The sequence below is a fragment of the Protopterus annectens genome, chromosome 9.part0, assembly GCF_019279795.1.
Source record: "Protopterus annectens isolate FY-2018-M chromosome 9.part0, PAN1.0, whole genome shotgun sequence".
Taxonomy (NCBI): Eukaryota; Metazoa; Chordata; order Ceratodontiformes; family Protopteridae; genus Protopterus; species Protopterus annectens.
In genome coordinates, this window is record NC_056743.1 from 832,197,251 (window position 1) to 832,217,890 (window position 20,640).

At 39.2% G+C, this 20,640-nt stretch overlaps 1 protein-coding gene across 3 annotated transcripts in view; it reads right to left on the reverse strand.

The window, feature by feature from the left end:
* The window catches only part of LOC122811577 (butyrophilin-like protein 9), a 1,542,349-nt gene that overhangs the window by 529,828 nt on the left and 991,881 nt on the right, over window positions 1–20,640 (reverse strand). The window lies entirely within an intron of this gene.

Here is a 20,640-nt window from a genome sequence, read left to right on the forward strand (position 1 = left end):
TTTATATCAAAAAAATCAAAATTCCGGATGGTCAAGCTACAGTCCATTCTACTCTTCTTGGGTCAGGACAATTGCATGTGCTCGATAGACCTTCAGGATGCTTGCTACCATATCAAAATACACAGATGCTCCAGGAGGTTTCTCCGCTTCAGGCTGGGAGCCAGCCACTACCAGTTCAGAGCCCTGCCCTTTGGTCTCACTACAGCCCCCCGAGTGTTTACCAAATGCATGGCAGTGGTCGCGGCTCACTTGAGACATCAAGGATTCCAGGTGTTTCCATATTTAGATGACTGGCTCCTTACCGCCACCACCAGACATCAACTGCTTCTAGCCAGAGACTTCACCATCCAAACTTGCCAAGCTCTAGGCATCTCAATAAATTTTGAAAAATCTGCCTTGTCGCCTTGTCAGTCTATTACCTTTATAGGTGCCACCTTAGACACACTCAATCTTTCCGCCAGACTTACAGAGCAAAGAGTGTTAGATATCCGCAAACAAGTTTACCTTCTATTACAATGCAACAAGGTCAAAGCCAGGGTAGTCTTGAAGGTATTAGGACTCATGGCAGCTACTATCACCCTTCTCCCCTTAGCTCGTTTCCACATGAGGATCCTCCAATGGATGCTGTTTACTCCGTGGTCCTTCCAACAGCTCCCGATGTCTCACATCATATTAATAACTCAATCATGCAAGAATCACCTGTCTTGGTGGATCACATCACCTCAAGTTCTCCAAGGCAGACCTTTCATTCCCCCCCCCCAGTCGCCACGGTGACAACGGACGCCTCCCTGATCGGGTGGGGGGGGCATTATCAGGGCAGGACAGTCCAGGGCACATGGCAACCTTTCGAGTACCACTTGCACATAAATGTCTTAGAGATGAGAGCAGTGCTTTTAGCGTTGCAAACCCTTCAGGACTCTCTTCCCACGGGGACTATTGCAATTCAGACGGACAACATGTCTGTAGTGTGGTACATCAACAAACAGGGTGGAACCAGATCCTACCCCTTATGTCGAGAGGCACTCAGACTTTGGCAGTGGGCGATTTCTTCTCAGCATTTTCTGATAGCAACGCACATTCCCGGGAAGTCCAACGTGATTGCGGACAGGTTGAGCAAGGCCATTCTCATGCCCCATGAGTGGTCTCTGAAGAAATCGGTGCTGGAAGAAGTCTTCCAAAGATGGGGCCAGCCTTGCTGCGATCTTTTTGCTACTCCCCAAAACAGAAAGTGTCACGACTACTTCACTCTCTTCCCATTACCAGGCCATCCCACCAGAGACGCTGTAGTCCACGATTGGCCCCGGGGACTTCTGTATGCTTTTCCCCCTTTTCCACTGATATCTCAATTAATTCAGAAAGCTATCGCCTTGAGAGTTGCAATGATCCTCATTGCCCCTTACCGGCCTCGACAGATATGGTTTCCGTTCCTCCATCATTACCTGTTGGAGCAGCCTTGGCATCTGGACTCGGTGCCAGATCTGTTGACCCACCAGTCGGGCCAGCTGCACCACTCCCTTCATTCTCTCAACCTCACAGCATGGTTTCTCCAATTCCTACCCTAGCCAGGCTTCCCTTAATCTCTCATCCGGTCCGGAACATCCTGATAGCCTCTCACAAATCTTCTACCAGGAAGATTTATAATTGTAAATGGAAACGTTTTTCCTTCTGGGCAGCATCAAAAAATATAGACCCCTTCACTGCACCTATCCAGTCTGTCCTAGACTTTCTGGCAGAGCTCTTCCATTTAGGCTCTTCTTCATCTACCATTAGAGTACAACTAGCTGCTATATCTAATTTTCATGTAGGAGTCTCAGACTCCAGTATCATGTCCCATAAGCTTTGCAAAGCCTTTTTAAAAGGTGTTTTTCTGATCCCCCACCTCAATGGGACTTGAATTTGGTTCTGGCATCCTTGATCCTCCCCCCCTTCGAACCAGCAGCTTCATGCCCTCTTAAGCTGCTCTCATGGAAAACACTTTTTCTAGTAGCCATAACTTCAGCTAGAAGGGTATCTGAACTTCATGCTCTGTGCAGTCGTCCTCCTTACTTAGTTTTCCACAAAGATAAGGTGTCCCTCCGGACTAATCCGTCCTTCCTACCTAAAGTTTCCTCTGAGACAAATCTGAACCAAACGATTGATCTCCCCGTCTTCTTCCCTGACTATTCCAACGGGTCGGAACAAAAGTTACATTTTCTAGATGTTCACCGCCAACTTAGATATTATTTAGACAGGACTAAACAGTTCAGGAAATCTGATCAACTTTTCCTGTCTTATCCGGAAGGGAAATTGGGCCTTCCAGTTACTAAGGTGTCCCTTTCAAGATGGCTTACCTCTATAATTACCTTCATCTATGAAATCAGACATCAAAAACTGCCTTCAAGAAGTAGAGCTCATTCAACTAGGGCATTAGCTACATCTGTAGCTTTTCAGGACAGGCTGCCAATAGATTCCATTTGTGCAGCAGCCACTTGGGCTTCTCCTCATACCTTCATTTTACATTACAAATTGGATATGGTCTCCAGAAACTGTGCCAGCTTTGGTTCCACTGTTCTCAAGAGTCTGTTCCGATAGGCCACCTGGAATAAGGTGCTAGGGACGCGGTCCCATCCAGCAAGAATGAAGGCGAGATTGACAACTTAACATTAAGAAGTTATGTACCTACCATAACATTCCATGTTAGTTGTCTTCTTCTCGCCTTCTTTCTTGTGTCCCACCCTCCTTCCCCCTAGCCTGGACAGACCGATAGGAAATTTTGGGATCTTCCTTTGGAGTTTTCCTTCCCACATGTTCTACCACCTCTATTCCCCCTTTTATGTTTGTGGTAGCTTACATTCAGGTTTGTATAGAGGTGGGTTCTTTTTTCTCCATACTGTGGAGAGCAGAACTGCTTGGTTTAGCTATCAAACGAGATCTGAGTAGTTACCGCCTAGCATTGTGGGATATAGGGGAGCCTCGAGCCGGTGGAATTAGCTCTCGAGCTTTAGTATTGGCCGAGTCGGAGCCGAGGTTCGGCTCCGAACCCATCCAGCAAGAAAGAAGGCGAGAAGAAGACAACTAACATGGAACGTTATGGTAGGTACATAACTTCTTATTTTTGCTGTTTTATTCTGTTGCTATTATTAATTCAGGAACAACTGGGCTGCTGTTTACACTGCTGCTTATTTAGTTAAAAAAAAAGTATCCTGCCTTTTTTTAAAATTGTTCCGTTTTACTTCTGTTGTCCATAGCATAGATCGGATTCAGACCGGTTGAATCCAGTTCTGTTTGTAGGTTGAGCACTAAAAATCAGGACATCTTTTTGTTTGGAAAAGCCTCCCAGTGCCCTCGTGGCAAGAGCGTACAGTAGGACTGTCTAATTGAAGGTTACAGTCTCAGAGCTCAGTTTGAGCTATTTCATAGGTACAGGGCTAAGTTCCAGCTATTTCATTGGTGCAGGGCTAAGTTCCAGCTATTTCATTAGTGCAGGGCTCAGTCTGAGCCTTTTCATTGATTTGTTTGTATTAGCTGCTTTGCTCTTGCTTGCAATTAGTGCACCATTGCGTACCACTACACAGAGGAAATGATTCTCTGTGTTTATAGATGGAAAAGTGCCAGTAGATGTATTTTCCATTAGAAGTGGCTGTTAACTAGCAGAGCAGTTCTTGAATAGCTCTAAACTGTTCAGTGAACCACCCAGCAGAGATTTTACCTCTTACCTATCAAAAGCAAACCCTATAGACCCAATCTTTTTATAGAACTTCTACTGTACACCCTGTAGGTTAGTCACCCTAAAATAGCTCTCTGCCTGATACCTCCATCTTTTTCTCATCTGCTGACATACCAGGTTCAAACCTTGCATTATAGAGACCGTCTGTTTCTCCTGCCAATCTGGTATACATGGGTTTGTGAGGCAATGTAGCAACTGCCTCATGTGCACTGACAACCCCTTACTCCTAAATCAGGCAAGCATAATTTGCAAGAGATATACCTACACTAATCTGGAATCACTGTTGTCTCACACCCAGAACAGCAACACTAAACAGGTTGTCATCTCACATACCACGACTATGCATCCAACACATAAACCTTCAAATGTGGATGTTCGCTCCAAAAAACTACCTAAACACCAGAGACCTCCAAAACGCAAATATGCTACACCTAACACAACACCCAAAGCAAAAAAACAATAGCACCCATGTCTCACCAAATAAGCTGTCAAGGCAATGCACAACTATTCTAAATGTTGTAGCTATAGGTGACTCTATAGTGAGACATACAGATGCCCCACTTACCAAGTTGAACAAGGAGAATATTATGGTTAGCTGCCTGTCTGGTGCAAGGATTCGTCAGATCACACATGCACTGAAGTCTCTGAACAAGTACAGTTATGAATCCGTCATAGTTCATGGTTGGTGTGAGTGACTTGAGATGCATCTCTCTGGACTATATGAAGAGAGATGATTGAGCTCTCTGAATATTTGTCCTAGGTAGGTATGTCCCTAGCTTTGAGCAGCATTTTACCCTCGCCTAGGATGATACGACAATATAAACTGAAAATGATTGACTTCAGTAATTGGCTTAGTTTATAGTGTCAAAGGGATCCAGTTCCTGTCAGCCTGGGACAACATAGTGTATAGACCACACCCCTCTGCCAGAGATGGTCTTCACCTGGCACCTCAAGGCTTTTGGTTGCTGTTAAGACACTTGCTTCCCCCATTTATTTATTTACATTTGTTTTGTGGGCGTCACGGTGGTGCAGCGGTTAGCATTGCCACCTCACAGCAAGAGGCTCTCAGGGTTCGATCCTTGACTGGGGATGCTTTCTGTGCGGAGTCTGCATGTCCTCCCTGTGGTCACTTGGGTTTCCTCCAGGTCCTCCTGTTTCCTCCCACATCCCAAATACATGATGGTGGTGGATTGGACATTGGCCCTAGGTGTGTGTGTGTGTGTGTGTGTGTGTGTGTGTGTGTGTGTGTGTGTGTGTGTGTGTGTGCGCCTTCTGTGGAAGATTGGGCGCCGGGCTGGCAACTCGACACCGTAAAACTCTACTGCCAATCATGAGCGGGCAGGTGATCCGCTGTGGTGACCCCTAACTAGGAAAAGCCAAAAGAAAAAGAAAAGGATTTATTTACATTTGTTTACCGGGAAATTCCAACTGGACAGAGGTCCTTTTTCAGTGGAGGCCCGGGGAGAAAAGATCCACAGAACAATAAATGAGCAGCAGAGTACACGAAGAACAATTGAATATACATACAATAACAAATAATACATACTGCAGCAAACATTAGCTATACATACAATATAAAACATAGTGATGAACAGATATACCAATATCTAGCTAGTTGCTAGGAATAAAGGTAGGCTGTATATACAGATAGTACTAAGCTCAGATACTGTTCTAAACTCATATACCTAAATCTTATATGCAAATATTGCGCTAAACTCAAGCAGATCACATGAAGGTAGAACAAGCTAGAAGGGCTAATGGGATGAAAGGGGAAGATAGAGGAGTAAGAGAGGTGACTGAGTAGTAGTATTCGTGGTAGTGAGAGGAAGGTAGGTGCAGGTCAGTTGGATATGTATTTGGAGTTGAGATGAAGTGAGACTGTCGAGAGATTGAGTGAGGAGGGAAGGGGAGGGTAAAGGGTGAACCAGAGCCTGCAGAAGAAGGAATGCAATGATCAGATGTGTGAGGCACAGTGGCTAGGGGAGGGGAGAGGAAGGGGAAGTAAAAAGAGGGTTACTAGTCGGGATTGGTGCATGGGGATAACCAGAGACTTTTTAAGTGAGTTTTTAGTGCAATCTTGAAGTGATTGCAAGAAGGTAGTGTGGTTATGGGGGTGGGGGTTGTTCCATAATCTGGATATGATGCAGGAGAATAGTGCTTCTTCTGCTGAGTTCTTGGGTTTGGTCACCAGAAGTATATTTTTGTTGCTGGAGCATAGAGGTCTAATGGAGCAGTAGGGCTGAAGAAGGTTTTGAAGGGATGAGACTTTAATAGGATGGGTTACTAACTTGTGCATTTTTAGGCAAGGTCACAACAACAAAATTCCTGATGTGAAAATATCAATCATGAGGAAACTAGGTGTCACGCGGCTAAATGCTGGGAGTTTAAGTCAGAAACTGCACTCTCTGGAAACATGCCTCTCCCTGGAAGATGTTAACGTCTGTGTAGTGACAGAAACCTGGTTCAAGGCCGCAGAAAGTCCCCAATGCCTTCCAGAGTTTCAGACTGCATAATGAAGGTGTGAGAACCAAAGGAGGTGGAGTATCTGTCTTCTTTAAAGATAATTACACCTCTAGACTGGTTAGACAGAAACTGTATGGAGGTACTCCAAGTCCAAATTACCGTGGGTAAAACCCACCTTCAGGTCATTGTCAGTTACAGGTCCCCTTCCATGAACCAAGATGCCCAAACAGCTTTAGACCTACTTGGGACAATTAAAGTACAAACATACATGCTAGTCATGGGTGACTTCAACTATCCTTCCATTAATTGGGAAACTTGTATATGCCCAAACTTACTCTCACAAAAATTACTGGACTTTGACTCAAATGCCCTGGAACAGCTAGTGCACTATCCCACAAGGGGCTCCAATATTCTAGACCCAGTCCTCACCAATATGAGTGACTGATGCAACGGCTGAAGTGTAGGGCAACCGCTGGTTTAATTCAACCATAAATCAGTAATTTTGAAGCCGCAGTAACACCAAAACTCCCCAAAGGAGAAGGCAGGCTAAAAAAACTTCACCAAAGCTAACTATACCCTCTTAAAGGAACATATAATCAACTACCAAGCTCCAGTTTCTACAGATGGCATTGACGGCTATACTATGATATACACTGATGCCTTGTACAAACATATACGCAAATGTATAGACACAGCCATGTTGGATAGGACTAAAGCAAAATCCTTGAGAAAAAACAAACTATCCTGGTGGACGTCTAGCATCCATAAGTTATACAATATTTGAAAGGAGCTGCTGTCTAAAAATACAAAAGTGAGATCCCAGAACTGGAAGAGCACCCTCCTCAGCCTAAACAAGCAAGACAACTTGTAAAATCCTCAAGGAGCAGTTTTGAGAGAACTTTTACAACCTTAGTCAAGGATAATTATAAGGATTACTTCAGCTATGTCCGCAACATAAAAGGTAAGACTCAGATGTGTGCTGAACTAATTGTGGATGGCAACACGCACACGCACACACACACACTGCAGAAATTGCAAACCTGCTAGCAGACAGGTTTGGTAAAAATTTCATTCCTCTATCCCCCCAAGCATACCACAAACCATGTCCACGGATACTGGCTTTGTCCCCATTGAATGGAAAACAGCGACTGTTACCCCCTTCCACAAGAGTGGCTCAGCAACAAACCTAGGTAACTTTAGATCCATAACTTTAATCAGCTTCATCTGTAAGGCAATGGGAACGAATCATCATGGATCTCATAAATGAAGATCCTAGGTGACCTCCAAACCTTGGACCCATCCCAGTTTGATTTTGTGAAGGGCAGGTCATGCCTACTAAAACTGGTGGACGTCTGAGAACATGACCAGAGCCATAGACTAGGGCAAAGCCATCCACACAGCCTATCTTGACTTGGCCAAGGCCTTCAATACTGTCCCATATTTGGGCATCATGGACAAACTAACTGAGATGAGTATCAAGCCCTGTGTTGTCAGGTGGGTTACAAACTGGACCATAGATCGACAACACTCAAAGTGAGCTACTTTAAGTCTACCAGCAGACTTGTCACCATTGAGGTCCCACAAGGGTCAGTGTTAGGCCCCCTCTTGTTTGGCATACACTTCTCAGAAGTTCAGGCCAAAATGGAGGGATTGTAGCTAACCAAATTTGTGGATGACTGCAAATTAGGTGCTATCATTGAATCCCCTAGCAATGTCAGTGTACTTCAAAAGGGGCTTACACAGACCAATGATTGGTGCCAAAGCCATGGTCTTAAACTAAATGCTAAAAATACATAATTATTCCCTTTGGTAAAAACAGTGTCCCTGCTGATTATAAAATAACCAATAATAATCCCAGTTACCAATTCAGTAGAGAGAGAACTGGGAACACAAGTTGACTGTGACCTCAAATTTGACCACTGTTGAGGCAGGCATTCTACATCGCTCGCCTTAAGATCAGAAGAGGTTGCAATGCTCCCTTTGTTATATACCGTACCAGACACATGCAGCAACTTAAGAGATCTCGGAGATTTTTAACTAAGAAAATTCCGGGTTTCCAGCACGTCTTGTATAGATGGTCTGCAGTCACTGTAACTGTACTCAGCAGCATATAGACTACTTAAAGGTGACTTATGTCTGGCTTATAGGGCTGTCTCTGACCCAAAACTAATGAAAATGCTGCACTTCCCTAAGTCAAATGGGACTAAATTCACCTGTGACAGGACCTCAATCTAACTTCCTGCAACATAAACGGAACTGCTGGAGAGAGATAACATCTCTCAGAAGTTGCCACTCCTCTGGAATAGGCTTCCAATCCATATCAGAGTACCTCCATGACAGTCTTTAAGTGCAACCTGGACAACTAGATGGGAAACCATAAATTTCTACCGGGGATTGCCCCCTGCTTCTGTCCTGGACATGGATTGTCCTTGCTAGAAAAGTCTTTGGCACAGACAATTCAATAGCTTAGTAACATCCTATGAACCTGTGAACCTAAATCTCTTGTATCTGAAAACCAAGTGAACAGCTTCTCCTTAATCCTGAAAAGCTAGGCATTCTCTCACTTCTTCCTTTACACTTCATTTCTGTCTTTACTGGTATTCATTTATCAAACACACCTAAAAAAAAATCTTAAATTTCTTTGACCCAGAACTCTATTTCTGTGTCAATAATAGCTTGCTGAATTCTGCTACTTTTCCTGACCTAGGCACTATGTAAAATATTTATATTTCCAAATACTTTTATTTCAGTTCTGTATTTGACTTAACTAAATCCTTCCATAATGGTAGTTTCTTTTTAATTTTTTAACTATATTCTTATTGTTCTGAGCTTTGGACTTCTCTGTTCACTGTTCTTCCCAACAGTTCATCAGAAAGTAAAAGAAAAATAAATCTTAGCAAACTGCTAAGCAAATATTCTACCATTAACATTTCCCTAACTACCACTCTAAAATGCAGTGAAGTGAAAGAAACAGAGGTAGAATCATATTTTTACCCCTCCCTCCAATTTATTTATAATACTTCCCATGTTTTTTTACTGGATTCAATCTAGTACTTCCAACTGCAGAAATAAAAATATCTCCATCCCTTCTACTTCCATTTCTTCCAGTAATAGGTATACCTATGCTAAATAACTTCATTTCCCTATTAAAATAGAATAAGTGGCCTCCATTCCAAAAGACTTGCTCTCAGTCCAAATGGCCATTTAAACTGAATGCAGAATGTTTTGGAATCTGGTCCCCATAGTACGCTTGTTTATAGATGGACCTTGTACTGAAGTTACTCGCTTATACTGAGAGACGGTCTTTTGGAATCTGGGCATACATGCATTAAAAGCAACTCTCTTAGAATCTGGCCCAAGCAAATACACTTTCTAACAGATATCTTATAGCCTGTCCATAAGCTAATGATTTTTCTTTTTTTCAGTGAAGATCTTTCTCTGTGTATCCCTTTTCATTCTCCACCACCAAATCTAATTCATAATACTTCAGTTTGTTTACTACTAAAAAAAGACTTCATTTCCTTACTACACATCAAAATCCTTTGCAATTGCTTCTGTTATGTTGAAGGCCAGCCTTTTCTGGGAAAAAAAAGAAATATCCATCATCAATTTAATCGCAATTTCTTCTTTTACTTTACAAATAATATCCACTTCATAATTATATGTAAGTGGAGTTACCCACGTCTCTTCTAATGTCGCCCTAAACATACTTTTCTTAATCCTTTTCACAATTGCGTGAGGTTGGCCTAATGGTTAAGATGTGGCAGTACAGGCAGACTCTGAGCAAGAACTTCAGCAAAGGATAAAGGAATGGAATGCAAAACTGAAGGCACGTGTGATGAAACTGAGCACAGATAAGACAGTGGCAATGGCAACAAATTGGGGAAATCAGAAGAAGCTGAGAATTGAGATAAAAGGGAAAATAGTGGAAAAGGTAAATAGCTGCAAGTATCTGGGAGGGGTGGATGAGGAGAAGGGAAGTATGAATGGGAGACATCAAGGCTAGAATCAGAGGGGTTGCAGCCACCTGGCATAGAGTCTCAGGTGTAGTCTATGACAGAAGAATACCAAAGAAACTGAAAAGTGGCGAGACCAGTGGTACTGTATGGTACAGAAACCTGGGTCATAAAGGCAGAACATATGAAGAGGCTGGAGGTGATGGAAATTAAGTACCTGAGAAGGATGGTAGGATGCACACTGTGGGACAGATGAAGACATAAGAGCAGAAGCCAAAGTAGCTCCAGTTTCAGAAAAGATCAAAGAGAACAGATTATGGTGCTTTGAACACGTGCAGAAAAGCAGAAGACAATCTGGTGAAGAAGATTTGGGACAGACGGGAAGAAGATAAGAGGAAATGAGGACATCCAGCAAAGAGATGGATGGTTTGAAAGAAGATCTGTGACGGTCAGGCATGAGTGTCGAAGAAGGCAGGAGTGTGCCATTGAATTGCGAGAGATGGTGACAGTTAACACGGTACCCCCAACCCCATGCAGAAAATGGGGCTGCTCCTGCTGCTGATGGCATAATGGTTAAGATATTTGCCTTACAGACACAAGGTGCAGGGTTTGATTCTCACTTGGGTTAATTGGCTAGGCTTAAAATGGCCCACAAGGACAGTTAGCTTAGTACTAATTGCATTCAGTGCTAGCTCAAACATTAACAGACTCAACTATACATCTCTATCATATACCATGTCTCCTTTTAATCCTTCCTCTAAAAACGTATTTATGCATGCAACAACAAATGTCAGATTATATACTTTTATAAAGCCTGTAAACCTGTTGTTGAACCCATGCATTTGTAATATTACCTCACGCATTTGTTGCTTGTGAAAAATCATCAGATACTGAATTTACATACCTTATGTCTCCCTTCTTCCCCAGCTTTAATATCCATAATTATTACCATCAGCAATAACAATAACTTCTGTATGCTTCTGTCTTTAACAACCCCAGATGTCTTAGCTTCTAATATACCTTTCTCCATTAGCCTTCAACCATTGCCTGCCTTGGGCATAGGCCAACTAGGTGGCCGCCTAGGACACCACCCTAGCAGGGAGGCTTTACCAGTATTTATTTATTTTCTGTAGTAAAGAAATGGTTTGTTTAAAATGTGTTGAATGAAGGAATGTAGGAAAAACTGAAGAGTTAAGACAAACTGTGAGAAAACAAAGAAAAAAGTACTGGGTGGTGTAGGGTAGACCAAGATGGGGGCACCGGGTGGTGTTGGAGGGGGGGGCGCTTTGGAACCCTTTTGCCTAAGGTACCAGTTGACCAAAGGCTGGTCCTGCCTTCAACTGCAGAATCTTTGTTAATAACTAAAAATCGGTGCTAATGATAAGAACCTCCAATTACTCAGGTTCACTCTGGCTTTCACTTTCTAAATAAACTATCCTATCCTATGCTATGCTATACGAATATAATTTACTGCCGCTTCCTAAAGCTGATCTTCTTACACCTTTACTTTCTGCCTCCATCCTCTTCCACTTCACAGAGACAAAACCGCTCACTCCCATAAAACTTGCCACACACAACTTTCAACTTCCTCCCCCTCCAAAATTTTCCTCACACAACTTTCAACTTCCTCTCCCATCCAAACTCACCACATCCACACTTTCCCTTTTCACTATAACATCCAGAAAACCTTCACCTATACTGTCTTTTCCCATTTATACATATTTCATTGGAAAATAACCTGCCTTTACTAGTCTTCATAGTTTTGTAGAAGTTTCATTATGCAGTACAAAAACAGTATCCTTTGCTAGAATTAATTTTATAGTACAGTATTAATTATGTGGTGTAAATACCTTTACTAGTCTGTGTACTCATAATTTGACCTATTGAAAACCTTCCACTGGTTAATTCTACAACTGCTTTTGTATTTTTGTCTTTATTACTATTTTCTTAATATAAATTACTTTGTAACCAACTTTCATATCACCTTGTCTCCTTTTTCAGTTTGTTTGTGCACCCCGGGCTGAGCTTGAAAATGGTCCATTTGGGTCATTGCTGGGCCTGGGTCAGTCGATAAGCAAAGTATGTAAATAAGAATCCTCCACATCTTGTATTGTCCCTATAAAATACCCTCCTAACCTGGATCCCTGTCTACATTAAATTTCTTTAGTGATGTATGTTTTTAGGTTTTCAGCTTTATATTAATTTTCTTAACATATTTATCTTTTCCTAACTTTGCTCAACTCTGACATCTCCTACATGTATCTTTCTTGTATTCCCTTTTATGTATGTACTTCAAAAAACACCACTTTCCCATTTTCTGCTTCAGACTAATATATTCCCTCTTCGTCTCTTAATTGATCCACAAATACATATTATAATTAAAGTGATGCTGTTATTAAAGGGCTCATGTCTTCCTTCTTTCCTCTTGCTCTTAATCTTTGTTTATGCAGCCATTGCTTCACCTTTTCTTCATTTTCTTTATACAGAGGCTTCTCCTTTCTGCTACATTCCATAACTGCATTTACCACTAGTTCCTGTAATTCTTCTGTATTCTAATAGCTTTCCTTTTTTTTCTTAGTCTGCTTACTCAGTGCAGATATCCCCACTTAACCTTCCTCTTGTATGCTCCACTCCAGCCAACCCAGTTGTGATAAAGCCATACCAAATCTAAAGGAGTTATCCAAGATATTTAAAAGCATTTCCCCTCTTCAAAACTTTCGACCCTGTTGCCCATTTCTTCCTTGTATTTAATACTGGTGAAACTATGAAAAGCAACATTATGATCAGAAAAACGTACACAATTACTAATACTCTTTCTTTCTCTTACCAGCTTACTGTATATAAACACATCTGTTAATATTTTCTCTCCTACTTGTACCATTCATCAGCTTCTTCCCTTCTAGCTCCATCTGTTTAAATAGTCCCCTTATTACAGAATTCCGTCCCTCTTTAGACTTTCTCTTCCTTTGCTCACAAACAAGTTAAAATTTCTCTCTTCAGTGGCCCCTTTAATTAATAAATATTTTCTACTTGAGAAAACTCTGCGGATGTTCAGCATGTAGATCACTGTTGCAGTAACCAAAGTTATGTACGTCCTACTCCTTGGGACCAGTCAGCTTTTCGAAGATTAAGGGCTTTTTCCACATGCAAAAACTGTCAAGAGCTTAATAGAAACTCCATATAAAGATAGTCTGAGCACAAATTACCTCAGACCTTTTATTTGCCACTGAAAAATGCTTCTTTGGTGGACCTTGTGTGTCAGCTAGCAGTCCTTCAGTGCTGGGCAGATAAGTCCCCTGTTGGGGAAAACCTTCCCCTATATATTTTTCTGAGGCAGAAATTGTTTTTCTGTTTGAAATATGCTGTTGGGGAAAACCTTCCGCTATATGTATTTTCTGAGGAAAACTTGTCTTTTCTATCTGAAATATTCTGTTTTGCTAGGAAACATTTTATTTTAGGACTGTCATTACCTTTCTGAAGGACTGTTACTTGTAAATGCTTATGTCAACATTTTGTGTAGAAAAGTGTATTTTTTGACTAAAGTTTGTCAGCTTTTATGCATTTGAGTGTTTAGGGCAGTATGATGTACTTGGAAGAGACTTTTGATGGTTTACTTACCTCTGTACCACTAAGCTCTGTTGTCTGACTTTGAGATTCTTTTTTTGCCTATGGAGCAGCCATCATTCTCTGTGGTTTTAATTCCCCCTGTCCAAAAGAAGAAGAAAGTTGTCTGGGAGTTTTTGGGTGTTAGGATGGCTTCTGTTGTGCCTCAGCTACTGGTAGGTGACTCTGCTATAACAGTTTGTTGCTCCTAAGACTGCCCATTTGTTTCCTCTGGTCCATTTGGTCTAGCAAATGCAGTCACCAAGGACTGGGGGATAGGCACTTCCTCTGCAGCCGTAGGATGTCCTTTTCAGGCAATGGAGAACCACTCTTGTGGGTCTCAGGGGGACACACAAAGCTTCTTCAGTTAGCAAATAATAGGTTCTCTGCATTTGGGATTAATGTGCCTTTTGAAAGAAGTTGTTTTTCTTGGGAGATTCTCCAGAAAAGTGACTGATAAGAAAACTTTCAAGTTTCCTGTTTCTGTTTCCATAGCTTGGGAAGGTTTTTAGATACCAACCAGATTGCGGTCCCAGTCAACAATAAAGGATGTCTTCTAGGGTTCAATCAAATGCAGCCAGGAATACACCAAAAAAATATATATAGTTTATTGCACAAAACGATCCATAGTAGTAAAAACGATAGTCCTGTATACAACCATAACTTAGATTAAGCGCTTTCGTCTCCAATTGGAGACTTCATCAGAATCCAAGGATTGACAATAATAGCACCCTTTTATACTAACCAGCTGGCATCTAATTAAATAATTAAGTAATTGATTCCATTTTCTTAAGGTAAAACCTTACCAAAAATACTTTTAAGAGCATTTGTAAATCTGTATGAATAAGTATTTTGCAGATTAAAATAAACACAGTAAATAGGTATTAAACGCACAATAAATACGAATATAAGAAATATATATAATATATAATAAGCGTAATGGTGAACAAATATATGATAATTATAATAAATATATATGTATATGTGTATGTATATACTAAAATATTTAAGTGTCTGTGTGTAAAAACCCACTACAATAAAATACTAACATAATATATAAATATATATGTATATTTAAAAATCTTTAAAAATATAATATAAATATAAGTGCTGATATAAATACAAATATACTAGGGGAAAAAACATAGTGTATAAATACATATTGTACTGTTTAAAACAATGTTCAAGCAGTATATCTAAAAATGTTTAGAATTTCCATTAAATTGATACCACATTATGTAAGGATTTTGTGTGTATAAAAATATATAAAGAACACACCCAATGCAATCAAAGTCAAAATAAAGGAATATAACAAAGAATGTCCATGTTGCTGAATACAGCCTATGAAATGTGAAAATATATATAATCCACCCTAGGAATAGGTCCAAAATAATTCTATTAAATGTTGGTGATAGTAGTCATAACTTGTGTTTCTTGGGATCAGCTGCAAGCATTTTCAATGCTGGGGTGATGGAAATGTGGTCATTAAGCCCCTTGCCACAACAAGAGTCCAGTCTAAGTTGCCACATCATTTCTTTTAACTCCAGTTGGGTCTCCCAATCACCACCCCTCTCAAGACATTTTACTTCCTCTATTACCAGAATTTGAAATCTGCATCCTTACAGACCAAAACATGTCTGTACATAGCATTATTTTCATTATGTTTATTGATGTCCCACACATGTTCATAAATTCTGGATCGTAGGTGTCGTTCGGTCTTCCCAACATAGTAGCTCCAGTAGACCTTACAAAAAAGCAAGGTATACCACCCCTTTAGTTCACCCATTGGTTCACCATTTCCATCACCCCAGCATTGAAAATGCTTGCAGCTGATCCCAAGAAACACAAGTTATGACTACTATCACCAACAACGACGAAAACCACCAAGAAGAGAAACAGGAACTGGATGCAAACAGGATTTATTCTGGTACCTCGGCTTCCACAGCCTTCAAAGGAATAACCTTTACACAGTAAATGCATCTTTTTATACAAAATTTCAAACTTAATTAATTGAATAATTAAGACACTTAAATCAATCACAAGGCTTCAGAATAAAAGGGACCATACACTACAAATATTAATACATGGTCTGAAGGAATATATTTATACAAGAACATTAATGTATAGCATACAATAATACACAAACTGAATTATAGATATATCGATGACTTGATTTTTGTATGTACTGGTAATATTATGGAATTTAATGGTTTCATTGCCAGTTTACATAATAATAGATTTGGTCTCGAATTTACATATATTTTGAATAAAAATACCATTCAATTTTTAGATATTCTACTATATGTAGATTCTAATAATGAAGTGCAATACAGACCGTACAGAAAGGTTACTGCAACTAACAATTTTCTACACGCCACTAGTGCTCACCCAAAACATTTGATTGAAGCACTTCCTTATGGTGAGTTCATACGTACCTTTGAGCATACTTCAGAGATTAATTTTTTGGATTTTGAATTCAGGATGGTTAGAAATAGGCTTCTGGAAAGAGGTTATTCTGAAGTTTCTATCAAGAACAGCAGTGATAAATTGCTTAGTGCTGATTCATTCACAAGGAATATGCATAAAACTTATGATCATGATAAGGTGAATAAGTTCCCTTTGAATGATGAGAATAGAATCTTTTTAGTTAGTAAGTATTCGCTATTTTCACCCTTTCTGAAAGATATAGTAGATTTTCTTTGGCCGATTGTTTGTCAGAATGACGAAATAGGTCATTTATTTCCTAACAGATTATGTTTCTCATATGGCAGGTATGAAATTTAAAAGAAATGTTAAAATTTAAATCCAAAGTTAGGATTAACATGCTTAATGGGAGTCCATCTACAAAAGGTATGTTTAAGTGTGGAAAATGTAGGATTTGTTCTAAAGTTAAGAATTTGACAGGCAGTTGTATTAATGGCATAAAATATCAAGCCTTGGACACATTTAATTGTAAATCTTGTGGGGTGGTTTACATTGTTGGTTGTGGGTGCACCCCACCTAAATATTATATAGGGCAAACTAAACGTCAGCTAAAATTAAGAATCATGGAACACATCGGTGACATTAGAAATGGCAGGGTGGAAAGTCCAGTTTCCGAGCATTTCTATAATTCACATAATGGGGTGTGGGATTCTTTGTTTTTTTGTGCGTTGGCTAGACCAGACAGTTACAATACTGGGAATTTTTTACAGAAACTGTTAAAGTTGGAAAGTATGTTTATTTTAAACTTTGGTACATTAAAACCAAAAGGTTTAAATTTGGAAATAAACCTGACCATTTGAGATCTAGGGCATTTACATACATATAAAACTTCAGTTTGTGTATTATTGTATGCTATACATTAATGTTCTTGTATAAATATATTCCTTCAGACCATGTATTAATATTTGTAGTGTATGGTCCCTTTTATTCTGAAGCCTTGTGATTGATTTAAGTGTCTTAATTATTCAATTAATTAAGTTTGAAATTTTGTATAAAAAGATGCATTTACTGTGTAAAGGTTATTCCTTTGAAGGCTGTGGAAGCCGAGGTACCAGAATAAATCCTGTTTGCATCCAGTTCCTGTTTCTCTTCTTGGTGGTTTTCGTTTTTGCCAGATTTGGTTTTCTTTCATTTACTATCACCAACATTTAATAGAATTACTTTGGACCTATTCCTAGGGAGGATTATATATATTTTCACATTTCATAAGATGTATTCAGCAACATGCACATTCTTTGTTATATTCTGACTTTGATTGCATTGGGTGTGTTCTTTATATATTTTTATACACACAAAATCCATACATAATGTGGTATCAATTTAATGGAAATTCTAAACATTTTTAGATATACTGTTTGAACATTGTTTTAAACAGTACAATATGTATTTATACACTGTTTTTTTCCCCCTAGTATATTTGTATTTGTATTTATATCAGCACTTATATTTATATTATATTTATATTTTTAAAGATTTTTAAATATACATATATATTTATATATTTATATATTCTATATTATGTTAGTATTTTATTGTAGTGGCTTTTTACACAGACACTTTTAAATATTTTAGTATATACATATATATTTATTATAATTATATATTTGTTCACCATTACGCTTATTATATATTATATATATATTTCTTATATTCGTATTTATTGTGTGTTTAATACCTATTTACTGTGTTTATTTTAATCTGCAAAATACTTATTCATACAGATTTACAAATGCTCTTAAAAGTATTTTTGGTAAGGTTTTACCTTAAGAAAATGGAATCAATTAATTAATTATTTAATTAGATGCCAGCTGGTTAGTATAAAAGGGTGCTAGTATTGTTAATCCTTGGATTCTGATGAAGTCTCCGATTGGAGACGAAAGCGCTTAATCTAAGGCTCTGGTTGTATACAGGACTATCGTTTTTACTACTATGGATCGTTTTGTGCAATAAACTATATATTTTTTTGGTGTATTCCTGGCTGCATTTGATTGAACCCTAGAAGACATCCTTTATTGTTGACTGGGACCACAATCTGGTTGGTGTTTTGTGAGGAAGTGTTTGGTTACTAATTTTAAGGTTTTCAGATATTTGCTAAGGAGCTCATTAGTACGTTTACTTTTTCTGTTTCTTCAAGTGCGAAAAAAAGTTTCTACTTTTTCTGACCTAGATTTTCAGTCAGAACAGGCATTGCAGGGGATGGGTGTACTTCAGGAATTTCTTCTAAATTTGAACATTCTGACTGAAGATTTCTCCATTTTTGAGACTTTTAAATGAGGTGAAAGAGGTTTTTCAGTGGGAGCAGAAAGAAATTCCTGTGCATAAAAATGTATTATTTTAAGCTGGGAATACCTAAATCTAAAGATGCCCTCATGCTATCTCATTAGATAATGTTTTTTCCTCACTGCTTATGTTCTGATGGTCTCCCGCCTGCCTCTAGGAAGTTTGAGAAGTTACATGTATACGTACATATATCTATTACATGTATAATAATGTATGTATGGGTTTACTATGGTGTGTGCGAGCGTCGAATGCAAATGTATGAAATCACAGTTTGCATAAGTTAAAATAGTGGACTAGTAATGATAGACTACAAAATGTCTAATTGTGAAGACGAGTCGACCAATTGCAGTATGACGTGTTAACATATGTATACACATAGTTCGCGTAATGACTGAATTATTTACAAAGTACCATGATATTCCAGAGGCGCATATATGTCTGATAGAAGGGTTTGTTTGTTGAATCGGTGGCGATAAAGGAAACGTAGCATCTGAAATAACATAAATGTCACGGTATGTTTTGTCATTTTGAAAGTAAGTCAACTTTAAAGTAAGGGGTATTGTATTGTATAGTATGCAAAATTGCAATATTGTCTTTAATCCTTCTTACAGTAGGAAGAGTGATGTGATTGAGGAAGTTGAATTTCAGCCAGGAACACTTGGAAATATATACGATACAGTTTTAAGTCAAAAGGGTAAAAAACTGCTTTGTGTAGACGGCTATCAATATATGCAGGAAAAAACAGTAGAGAATCGTATGTTCTGGTGCTGGAAAATGTAGGGGTAGATGTATTACTGATGTGACAGGAGAAGGATATAAATTAATAAAAAGCACAGCATGTTACCACGGCCCTGACAATCTTAAAAGTTAAGTATAAAAGGTCAGACATATCAAAAGGAGGGCTGAAGTGTCTATTGAGGATCCTTGTAAAGTTGTTTCGGAAATTCAGTCAGAGACTCCAACTGAGGTTGTAAATGTATTGCTTAATACAGCAGTGTTGAAGCCGTCAGTGAATCGTGTACAACAGCAAAAGTGTAAATCTATGTTCAGTGATATGGTTAATTTATCCCAGTTAACTGCAGAGCATTTCAGTATAAAAAATGGAACATGTATTGTTGAGCATAGTGGTGACAGTAGTCCATCTGGTAATTGTGTTATCATAACTACAGAGAATAACTTGCAATGACTGTGCATGTCTGAGTTTAGTTTATTGGATGGGACGATTCCCATCAGTACAACAGAATGCAAACAGATATATAATACTGTTCATTGCAAAGTAGAGGACGCTGGCATAGCCAAGAGAATTCCTGTGGTGTATGGTATATCACCTTCAAAGTCTGAGGAGTGTTATACATTTTGGAATTGTGTTGTCAGTTTACGTGTAAAGTATGACCTTATGTTTAACCCTAAGATGGTGCTGAGCGATTTCGAAAAGGGAGCAGTTAATGCTATTAAGTCACATTTCTGCAACAGTGTTGCTAAGGGCTGCTGATTCCATCTGTGCCAAATAATTTGACGTCAAATACAAAAGCTACATCTGGCATCCTGTTATGGCACAAACAGCTCATTTTCATTGTTGTGAAAACAAATACCAGCCTTGGCATTCATTAATCCAGAATACATAGCTGATACTCTCAGTGAGATTGAAGCTGATATGCCTGACTATGCAAGATCTTTATGTAAATTCTTTAGGGAAAACTACGTCTTGGGCAGGCCATGTAGATACAGCATGAGATATACTACAGAGCGATTACCCCCAATGTTTGAAATCACATTCTGGAACCAGTGGGATACATGCACACACTGTTATCCCAGAAGCCAGAATGCTGTAGAGGGATGGCATTGACATCTCCGTAGCCTGTTTGGAAAACCTAAGGGTATATATGTTGGATGTGTTGCATACTAATGAGTTGGAACAGAACAGGGTAGAAGACATAAAAAGTAGAATGTTAGCATGCATACCATCATCTCCTAAGAGGAGGAGACTTGTTGATAAAGAAGTGTATTTTGATTACTTGCTCGGAGAGATGAAATGACTACTAGAGGTTTTTTGCATTTGGTGGCACAACAATGTTCTTTTTGATATGGCTAGTGGCCTTTTATAAATGTATTTTCTTAAGATTTATTTTGGATTTACATAAATGGCCT